The sequence below is a fragment of the Onychomys torridus genome, chromosome 19 (genome assembly GCF_903995425.1).
Source record: "Onychomys torridus chromosome 19, mOncTor1.1, whole genome shotgun sequence".
Taxonomy (NCBI): Eukaryota; Metazoa; Chordata; class Mammalia; order Rodentia; family Cricetidae; genus Onychomys; species Onychomys torridus.
Window position 1 is genome coordinate 5,055,563 of NC_050461.1, and position 12,343 is coordinate 5,067,905.

Here is a 12,343-nt window from a genome sequence, read left to right on the forward strand (position 1 = left end):
ACTCACTGATTCCACCTAATTCAGCTAGCCATCTTGCCCCCAGAAATCCCAAGTTTCTATGTCTTAGGCATTGAGACTATAGGTATTCACCACACTTGTCCATCTTTTATGTGTTCTTAAGACCTGAACTTCAATTCTCATGCAAGTGATGCAAAATCTATGCAAATCTCACATTTAGCAATTCCTAACCATTTAACAGCACTCTTTGAGGCCAGTTATACACACTGGAAAATAAAGTTACAGACATTAATTTGCTTTTGCAAAGTCACAGAAGAATAGTCACATCCAAGCCATAACAGTCAGACTGACACCCTGTACCACTTAGAGTGCTCTAGGAGACAGAAATGACACATCAGAAATGTACTAAAGGGAAATTTGTTTTATTGTCTCATACAATATTATCGAAGTACTCCAATAATGCTGTCTTCACTCTGGAGAGCCTGAGAAGCCTGAATCTATTCGGTAATCTGCTCCTCCCACCACCTTACACATTTGTGCAAACAACAGAAAATGCATACATGTAAAACAATCAAGTGTAAGTATCACAGTCACCCAAACTCAAGGCTGATGATGCGATGTGGAAACTAGCTGCCTAACTGACATCCACATCATAGAGTGCGTACTTTGAAAAAAAATAGATGACTTTTAAGCTGACATCTGAAGGAAAAGATATAGCCAGTACTGACTAGTTCCTTGAAAAAGAATCAAGCCAGAACAATACACACCAAGCCTAAAAGTGAAGATGAGTAATCTACTGACATCACTGTGAGGAATTGTGTGGACACTGGCAGGAAAAAGAAGAAAGAAGGTCCTGAAAGAGGATTTATATTTTCAAATGCAATGAGAAGAAGCTGGAGGGGTCAATGCAGTTGAGGGATGTGACCTGGGTTCCTTTTCCAGAGCATTCTGAAGCCTGTTGCTTGTGGACAGAGTTGGAAAGCTGAAGAGGGAAGGTAAGAAATGTATTAAGGATGGATTGCAGCAATCTATGTTAATCAAAAGATTACAAAGATACAGACACAGCCATGTCTTTGGCCAAACAAGCTTATGGAGAATTATTTATATACTACATAATTATTCATGTGTTATATAGTAATTATAACAATATATTATTATATTACTTGTGGGAGTACAAGGCACACAGGCAGTAAAAGCCATCATAGACTGGGATGAAGTCATACAGTGTTGCATAAAGGGAGCACAGGGTATCTCAAAGGTGCCACGCTAAGCCACAGCAAGACCTCCTGACTTGATCTCTTTATCTTCTCATCTCTTGGCCTCCTACTTAGAACACTGTCACAGAAGAAAAGCCTGTTACTTGGCCACTTATTAGTTATTTTGTTGCTGTTGTTATTTGCTATTATTTAACCTTTTGAGGTGTGTTTGCTAGTGTGTGTGTGTGTGTGTGTGTGTGTGTGTGTGTGTGTGTGTGTGTGGTGTGCCTGCTTGTGTGTTGTGTGTTATGATGGAGGCAGAGAATGAGGTTGGGAGAGTGGGGGTGTATGATGGGAAGAATCTGAGAGGAGTTTGGTGTTAGGGGCACAGAAAGAACATGATTAAAATATATTGTATGAAAAAAAAGAAATTAAAAAAAGATACAGACAGAGGCCATGATGATTGAAAGTGGAGCAGCATATTGGAAGAAATTATTTGGGAACTGGACACAGTGCAGTTATTGATATGGTGAACAAAGAAGAAAGAATTGGGGATAAGTCCTTGACACTGCATAGAGTTCAGATAGAAAGCAAGCTAAGAAAATGCCATGTGCTTAGGTTAAAAATTCATGTCTGAAACATTTTCAAATTATATAGAAAAACAAATAATCATCACAGGAAAGACATGTGTGGTTACAGATCAAAGACAGCATAATAACCATCTTTAGAAAACCATTATATGACTGCTACATTGGCCATTCAAATGTCAGTAGACTGACAATGGGATTTAGATAGAAAAGCTAGCAGGCCATGAATGCAAGAGCTTTGTAGTTATCAGAAAAATAGATGTGTAGTAAGGTAAAGAAGCCTCACCCCAATCAAAACATATTTAAGCCTGATGATTCATACATCCATTTAATTTTATGACTGTGTTTAGATAACATTTTGGAGGGCTTCCATGTATGTACCTTGAATGTATCTGTTAAATGAATATTGCCCCCTTCAAAATAATTGCTTTGGGATATAATGTACTATTATGATGCTTCTATTGCTCAGCTACTTGGGGGAAAGGGCTTTATGAGGTTTAATTTCAGAGTCAGTAATGCATCCTATGAGTGCATAGACATATCCTTTGAGAATGAGTCTGAGTTTTATCGTTGTGACTCCTTGGTATTCTCATCAAGGGCTCACTGTGGGAGTTTGTGCTCAATGGTATATTATAGTTGTCACATGCACAGAAAAACTTATATGTAACAGAATTTCTGCATGGCAAGCATGATAGGTTAAATGATGGAAAGGTTAACCACATGGGTTGACTTTTTTATAAATAAAGGGATGAAGCTGAGTGGTGGTGATGCATGCCTTTAATCCCAGCACTCGGGAGACAGAGCCAGGCGGACCTCTGTGAGTTTGAGGCCAGCTTAAGCTACAGAGTGAGTCCCAGGAAAGGCACAAAGCTACACAGAGAAACCCTGTCTTGAAAAACCAAAACATAAATAAAAATAAGAATAAATAAATAAAGGGACGGATATCAAAGACCCAGTAAACATTGTTCTCTGCAGATCTTTCTGCTCAAAGCAGAAGTGATGATATGTTCCAGTTCTGCTGGTTCCTTTTTGCATCATCCTAAATATGGAATGGCTTACTGTTTATATCTATATTTTAATATATCATGCTACCATATCTGGGACATAGCAGGAAAGCTGTAATGCTTGATGGAAATGTTTAAGAATTACCTTTTTAGAATTTCCTCAATTTCAATTTAATTTGTAGAATATCTAATTCTCTTTTTTCTAGTTTAAAACATTAGCTACACTTCTGAAACTTAATTGTTCATTTGAATGTTCCAAACATACAAACTTGGTTACAGTGTCAGTGGAGGAATGCATTCAACATTCTTGGCACATTTTGTTCTTCCGGTGGGAAAGCCATTCACTTTGGTTTTTGTCATAAACATCGTTGACACACACAGTGCAAGGCTTGTACATTTGTTCAATCACACATAAAAAATACCCAAAATTTTTGTTGACACTAGTTTACATGTTATTGTAAAGAAGGTATAATTATATCCACTCCCAATGATGACGCAGAATGACTAGCCAGACATGAAATCAGTGCTTCTTTAGGTGGAACGGATACCTTTATTACCCTTTAGGCAATCTTTGTAACTGCACATACCCTAAACATTTTATACTTCACAGTATAAAATATGTATTTATGACCCTTTTGTTATAATTGATTTCATAAAGATTTTCTTTACTTGAATGACCGACCATTAAAGAGAATGGGAGCCGTATGCTGTTAAAAACAAGTCCTCAAACAACCCTCTGTTGGCATTGATTCATTGCAATTTTCCCTTCCTTCCCAAAACAAACACCACCTGTTCAGGAGACTCCCCCCACTGCATTGACATCATGAAAATCTAATGCTTGTCTGGAGGCAAGATTTATCTCTGAATGCTATAGAAGTCTACACTTTACTTCCAAAGAGGATGGGAGAAAACTGATGGCATCAGGATAAAATGATCATTGATGGGCCTCAATGGTAATCATTCATATTCTGCAATACACAGAACTGACTCTCAAGTCGATTCATAGGATATCCTAGATGTGAATACTTCTTGGACTTTGAAATAAGCAATATGTTCACCTCTAACAAGTGAACATCGAGAAGAAAAAAAAATGAGCAGTTTTGACAATTCCTTGTGTCTTACTAAGGGGTAGGAAGGGCAGTCAAAAATATTAATTTTTTAACTTCATTGTTAACACAATTATATTTGCTTAACACAACTCAAAATAAATAAAAAATGTATTAACATTTTTCTTTTACTTTAAAGTGAGAAAAGTAAATTTAAAATATATTATACTTTTGCTTTCAATACTATTCCTAAAGCAAATAAATAAATTCCAAATATAAAAATTAAGACAAATTATAACCTTGTTTCGAATGGAACCTATTGGGGCTGGAGAGATCATTTAGCAGTTAAAAGAACTGCTGCTCTTCCAGAGGACTGGGGTTCGATTTCCAGCCCTGCATGTTGTCTTAGAACCACCTCTCTTCCAGCCTCTGCTAGTATCACATGCACATGATAACAGACATACATGCAGGCAAAACAGACATACACATAAAATAAAAATAAACAAACAAAAATTTAAAAAATAGGACCTGTTTTCAAACACAAACTAGACATTTAAATGTAGTTTAAAAAAATAAAACGTCAATTGCATTCCAATACACACAAACACACACACACACACACACACACACACACACACACACACACTCACACAAAGGATCTAGAACAGATATAAACAAGAAACTTTAAAATCATTTACCAAGAAAAAAAAAAAAGACGAAGTAAAAATGAGGACAAGGCTGTGGGATGAAGGATCAAACAATAGTGAAGAGAACACAATAAATACATGTCCATACAGTAAGGAAAACCACAACAATAGCAGTAGAGTCGGAGACCAGCCAGTATGGCCAGTATTGCTTCTTTCCTTAGCAGATGAAGGATGGAGATGCCTTGTTTTAGACAAACTATCCATTTTATAGTGTCCATGGAGCGAGACTGATGAAGTATTTAGGTATTATTCCTCACTGGAGTTCAAACTGGTTAGACAAGAAAGAGATGTGTGCATGCTGAGCCCTGGTCTCTCTTCCCCAAGGTGCACAATAACCTGGTGAGCTTAACCCTGACAGTGCTTTCTGCATGTAGATCTGGCAACATGGAGACTTCTGCTTCCACCATCTGGCTATGGCTTCGCAGTCAGGTGTGTTTTACTGGTGCACAGGGGCTGAGAAATTCCTGAGCAAGGTGAGTTTCCACCTTGTGTCTCTAGAACTCTGGCTAACTCTCGCAGATTTGTGCAGGCAGAAGATACTGCCAACGGCCTCTAACTTGCTATTTTTCCACTCTTGGTCAGACTGTCACTCTTTAGCCTTCTACATTCTCTGTAGCACACCCTAAAAGTAAACTTCCCCTGAATATGAACATACTAAAAATTATTTCCCCATTTACAGCGAAGAGCATCAAGTTGTAACCTGATTTTGTATATTTTCATATTTAGAAATTATATATTTTATTTATATTCATAAGTAATCTCATTTTCATCTGCCCTAGTTACTTCAGGTTATTGCTTTCTCATTTAGTCTCATGTTCTATGTCCCTAATAACACACTTTAATTGAAATAGAATAGGGCATAAATGTCACAACCCCCTTTCTGGTAGATGAATTCATGAATTCAATAACCTTTGAAATGCCCATAAAACCAACTACAAATATTAAAATGCATATTCACAAACTCACATAAATTTTCCTGTACTAACACTGAGAACTGTTTGCTATGATTTAATGTCTCATGTCTAATCCTTAGGTCCTGGCCAGACTGTAACAAAATGAACGTTTTCCTTATGAGACAGATCAGTGTACTTGTACAGACAGAGACAACACTCTACAATGGTTATCATCTTTATCCAAACACATTTACAATATTACTCTGTGGTATCAGGTTTTGAGTCTGTGTGTGTGTGTGTGTGTGTGTGTGTGTGTGTGTGTGTGTGTGTGTGTGTGTGTGTTGCTCAGGCTGGTCTCAAACTTGGGAAACCCCTTTATCAGTCTCCTCAGATCTGGGTTTACAGATGTGTATCCAAAGACAATTATTTTTCTTATTTAAATGCAATAAAATTTTTTTAATTAGTGTATTTTTAGTGTATTTTATTATTAGATTTTGTAGCAATGCTCAAATGTTACTCCAAGGAAAGTCAGGAAAATGTAGAAGGTTTGAATTCTTCAGATTTTGCCAAATGAAAATAGCCTTTAGGATGCAAGGGTTCTGCACCCTAAATTCAACAAACTGAAACTGAAGTATTCACAATGTCCTCAAACGTACAATGCCCTTGCCTCTCTGCCTCATGAGTGTGTGCTGCTGCTCCTGGCTTGTGAACCTATTAATAGATCAGCACAAGAGACAGAAGGAATGCCTGGCCTGTGGGTGTGCACATAACAGCTGATATTAAGAAAATTGTTGAAGCAAGGCTAAAAGAGCATATCCTAGCTACTGACCTGCCAGATCAGAATCTAATGTTAGCACAAAAGCTAACTGTAAGTTTCTAATACTTAGAAAAACTTTTATTCAATTAGATAAAGACCCCACAGAACAACTGGTAGCATTGATGAGTGAAACAACAGAGAATTACTTAATAGAACAGTGAAGATATATGGCGGACCCAGATTTGGAGACAGCAGGATATGAGGGAATGGCAACACAATTAGCAGAGAGCAAGCGAAATATCTATATTTGGGAACAGCATACATCCCCAACCATGGGATGACTGAGGCAGCAGAGAAGGAGCACGTTCTTGTGTCCCAGTGGACTTTGGGTCTAATTGGAACAATATTCTCCAGCCTCTTTCAGTTTGAAAGTGTGCTGCCAGCTTTCACATTTGAACCAGCACTTGGCTTGTGAAAGCCATCCCCTTCCCACAATCTGTAGCCCTTGCTGCGCTTCATTTGAAAACTGAACCTTACAGATGGGAAGTCTGAGGCCAGCTCACTGTACTTCCCTCAGGTGGTTTACCTGGTCTGTGTGCTCCATTTTTTTTTTTTTTGAAATCCACTACTTCACAAAACCATATTGTTTATAGTTCATTGATGATTTCTGTGACTTTTTGTGGCAAGGTTAATCAATTTTCCTTAGTGGTTTGGATTTGCTTTTAAATTTTATCATCTGAAAGATGTTCTATATCTAAACGTGTTTATTCCATTATTTTGTTGCTTTGTTGGAAGCATTGCTATACCTTATATTCTCTCCTTTTGCCTAAAATATACAGCCCAAATCCTAGCTAACCATGAACACCAATATTATTTTAGTAGTAACATATTTTTGATGAAAACCCCATAGTCCCTCCATTTGTGTCTTCTGCAACTTTTCCTGTGTTTAAATTTAATACTGACACATAATAGATTTTTTTTTATCTCAAAGCCACATGCAATTGTTTTCTTTTATGGAAATAGGATTCTTAGAGGAGCGTACTATCAGTTTTGACCTGTTCCATTGTTCCTTTGTTTTATATCATGCATTGCTTAGAAATGCTAGCAATTATTCTTTTGTTATTACACCTGTTTAAGCATTTTTCTCATCCCTGTTTTGGAGAGGCGTGTATAGGAAGAAGCTATTTTGGACTCTTTCCTTTAACTATCATCAAGGGGCAGATGGTTGGTCCTTTAGGCTTCCTATCTGGTCCCAAAGCCTGAAGGCAGCTCCTGAGCCTCTCTTCTCCTGACTGCAAGTACAAAAGATTCTACCTTCATTCCTTCCACATCCTCTCATATCCTCTATTTCACAGATAGAGATTTCATTTTGATTCCTAGTTTTTCTTTCATGCTTTAGAATGGTTTCCAAGAGATAAGGATAAAATGTTATCTTTCAGTTCTCAATTTTATTTCAGAAGTATTCTCTTTACCCACCTTTGCTTAAAGGATCTTTATACACATGTGTCAGAATCATCTCTCACAGATGTTCATCTCTACTCACTGTTCACATGACCCTTTGTCTTTGACTTTCTTTAGTATTTTTATTGTTTTTAATTATATGTCGCCTGGTGGTGGTGGTGCACGCCTTTAATCCCAGCACTCGGGAGGCAGAGCCAGGCAGATCTCTGTGAGTTCAAGGCCAGCCTGGGCTACAGAGTAAGTTCCAGGAAAGGCACAAAGCTACACAGAGAAACCCTGTCTCGAAAAACCAAAAAAAAAAAAAAAAAGTATATGTGTACTATTTGTATGGCTACAGGCATGTGCATGCATGTGCACACAGAATATAGGATGGGGTATCAGATCCCATGGAGCTAGAGTTAGAGGTGCTTATGAACTTCCCAACTTGGCTGCTGGCAACTCAGCTGGATTTCTCTGCAGAAAGAGTATGCATACTCTCAACCACTGAGCCAGCTCATCACCTTTGTAATTCTCAAGAAATTTTCAGTGTTCACCTTTCTTCTAATCAAAGAACAAGTTCAGGGATATTATGATGTCTGAGAAGATTCTGTATCCTCAGTCATGTTACCTTGTGCAGGGTGTTCCCGGAGGAAAAGGCCAACCTTTACCCTCTTCTGGGAAATTTACCTGTTCATGTTCTGCAACTCACATGCTTGTTCTACCTTTCTATATTTCTCTTAAAGAATGCTCTGCAAGGGCTGGAGAGATGGCTCAGAGGTTAAGAGCACCATCTGCTCTTCCAGAGGTCCCAAGTTCAATTCCCAGCAACCACATGGTGGCTCACAACCATCTGTAATGAGATCTGGCGCCCTCTTCTGTATACATAATAATAATAAATAAGTCTTTAAAAAAAAAAAAAAGAATGCTCTGCAAAATCTTTTCCTAATGCCTATTTGATTCCAATGATCTTTCAACATAACGTGATAAAAAGCCTTCTTCTGAGGACCCTCAGTTGAGATAAGCTGTTTGAAGTTTCTTCAGGAGAACATTTCATGGAGAGCTTGCCATATGCTGTCAATAATGTCACAGGTCTATGAACTACTAGTAATATTTAGTATTCAAGTATCTAGATAATTTAGCTAGTAAATCAGCCTCACAAATCAATGTAACTATCCTTCTCTTTTCTCATGTAGTCGATGATCTAGTACCATATTAAGCCATGCTTGTATTCTGTAGTTTTCCATATCCACATCCATAGTCAGAGTCCATTCTACTTGTGCTGTCTGCTTCCTCCAAATTTCTGTCTTCATTTTTGCTTGTTCTTTTATATATTTATCTGCTTTCACATGCAAGCCCTCTTTTGAGGTACAGTTCAAATGATACCACCTTTGTGGAGATTTGTCTGTTATTCTCCCAATAGATAAAAGACAATGAAGTTTAATGCTAACATTTTGTCCTTCAAAATTCCTTGTTTTCACCTTCACATTCATTAGGGATGAATGTGAGAGAAGAGGAGCTGGGGCTCTGTCATTAAGCCAAATTTGTTTTGTAGAAATAAAGCATTTGGTCATCAGTCTGTATGCTTCTATCCCTTTGTGTTGTTACTCCAAGTGACTCTGGATAACATGGCTATATTACTTAAGCTGCCAGGGCTGATAGCTCTGTAGCTTCCCAGTCTGAGTTACTAATGGAGGAAAGCTAACAGTGCTCACAAGGAGCCCATTTCACACTAGGAAGGTGTTAATAGATAAAAACTGTGCAATTTGCTGAAATCAGTATGATAGCTTTATTATACCTTGTAAGCTCAATTGGGCCAAATCTGACACTCTAAATTGCTATAATTTGGAGCTCTCTGGTTTTATTATTAAATATAAGCCTAAAATTGTATATATATGCAAAGAAAAGATAACTTTCCTAATATTTTCTAGTAATTAGTTATAATTATATGTAGTCTTGTGGTATCATTACCTCCTTTGGAAACTCACCGGCAGATGCACCTTTTCCAAATGTCTAGAGCAGAAGACATGGATGAATCAGCTTGATAATACCTAGAGCTGGAGAGGTCAAAATCAGCTCTCGACAATGGCAAATATAAGTTTGTGGCATAAGGGAAAGCTCAAGATGAAATTGGAAAGACAGGTTTGGTTCCAATTATGAAAATCTTTGAATGGCAGGCTGAGGAAATCATATTGTATCCTGCAAGGGAGGAGGAGATATTAAAGGTTACGGCAGGAGAGTGACAGAGGAGCAGCGGTTTTCAAACTCTAGAAACAATGAGCCATAAGAAATCCAAAAGTTACTAATAAAAGTGGAAAAACCACCAAGGAAACAATTGTGTACCAAGAAACATTATGAATAGTTATTCTAAAACTACAAGCCTGTGAAGTCTGTTTTTTACTATAAAGATCCAAGTAACTCATGGTTATGGGTATGGTATGACTGATGACTGCCAAACCTTTCACAGTAGGAGAGTGATAATATATGAATCAAGCATTGCTATGACCCCATCATGTCAAGTACCCCTACTATAAATTTGTAGAAACTGTTTTGTAAGAAATTAGATAAACCTGTCATCTGCTAATTAGCAAAGAGGAATTCATTTTAAGTGTTATCTAGGCTCATACTCTATGATGATGGCATTTAATGTTTGCAACAGAGATAGCATGACGACAAGCCTGCAGTTTTCACTCTCTGCTCCTTTATGGAAATAGATTACCGGTCTGACTGTTCTCAGCTTCTGGTGGGACCCTGAGAAAGCCCTCTAGATATGCCTCATGGTTTCTTGCTAGGTTTTTGTGCCCCTCTAGGCTTCTACTGCCTCTTTCCAGTTAGAATAGGAAAAGTGCCACTCCTGAGGCCACCTACCGCCCTGCCATCTGAGATCAAGGGGCATGACAACCTGCATTACTGTTGTAGCTACCTGTGAACATAAATCAAAAGGCACATGGATGTACGGATGAAGCAGAAAAACATTCACAACACGGAAACCATATAAAAAACATGCTGTCTAAGCCCCACAGTGGCAGCACTCCTTACTGCCCATTTCAAGCTACTACAGAACGCTCCTACTTACAAACAGGACAGGAAAATCATTGGTGAAATCCCCAATAAGACAGAGAAATAGTAATAATTCTAGAAACATCCTTCCATCCTAATTATAAAAGTATAAAAACCGGTTAGTGTGTGGTCAAGAGACTTGTAATAGTCACTGGTAACTGCATGGTCTAGCAAATGAGCTAGCAAAATCAATGTTTTATAACAGAGTCCCAGAAGCTGCAGTGTTTTCCCCTTCCTGCAAGATGAAGACATAAACAAAGCACTCTCACGGAGTCTGGCTGACGGCTCGGCTGTTCTTTATTGCCATAAGCAGGCAGGGAGTTTCAGCAGCGCACAGTCATTGGTAAAGTAGTGGTCATTGTGATTTTGTACGAAGAGGTGATCTTTGCTCATGCCACTGCATGTTCAAAGTAAAAAAGCAGGCATATGAAACTAAGGTCTTTCCCTACCATCAGACACGCAGCAAGGCTGCGCACCCCCGATATCCGCATGCTGTGTGACTATGAGTACCTTGGTTTAAACGATAAGCTGAATAAGCAGCAATAAGCACAATAGAGTGGCAGTTAGTATGCCACATTGTCAGAAGTCTCTGGGCCCAGGAGAAACGGAGGAAATGCTAGAATAACTGCTTTAGCATTTCTTTGAAAGTTCCTAATGTTTATTCTATTATGCAACAAAGCAAAAACTTCAGCCAATATGGTTTTGTTTATTTTGGTATTTTTTTACCTTATATTTTTTATACAGTTCTAAAGGCAATGGCTAGATGGTCCTAATTTACAGAGAACTGTCATCTGACTGCATGTTCATGGTATGGTGGATCTGCACACAGTAGAAGAGGTTAAGTGGGCTCCATCCACCCAATGGGGATAGCAGAAGGGCTGAGAAGAAAGGCTGCATCACCAGCTTTGACTCAGAAGAGATAGACCTCAGATGGTTGCTGAATGCGTAAACTGCAAAAAGAATAACTAACCTCTGGATTGTCTGGTAGGAGAGACCTCAGTTCAAGTAAATTTAACACCCAAGACTGTTCTTCATAATTTGTGTAGCATATAACATATTTATTAATTAATAATATTTCCATACCCATGGGCATCTGCATGAAGGAGAAGGAAGATTACCACTGAAAGTGAGCAGTAAGAATGCTGAGCACTCCACTCACTTTACATGGGGCCAGGGGCAAGTCACTTGGCCTCCTTCAGCTTCAAGTTTATCACGAAAACCATTGCCTAGAGTCATTAATATATTAATATTTAAATAAAGAAGCTATAATATCATTTACTATTAGTCTATTATTAGGTCTTCTGAAAATTCTAGCTTGGTGAAAGGGTCATTTTATTTTATTTTTGTCTATGCCATGTGTCTATTCAAAGATAGAAGTAAGAAGCAATAAGAAGCTCAAATTGAGACTTCCACAGCTACACACACACACACACACACACACACACACACACACACACTTCAACACTAATATAAAGTCACTCAGATGACTATAAAATATACTAACTAGTAAGGAATAAACAGGTTAGCACTTGGTTTCTCATGCATTTACCAAGTGTTCATTGTGTTTATTATATTAAAATTTCTGATCTTCAGTACAGAAGAAGGGATGTTTTCATCCAAATATTACTGCATTACTGAGATCCACAAAGGAGGAAGAAGACCATGATCAGATACCAGGAAGAGTAGAAACAGGTCACC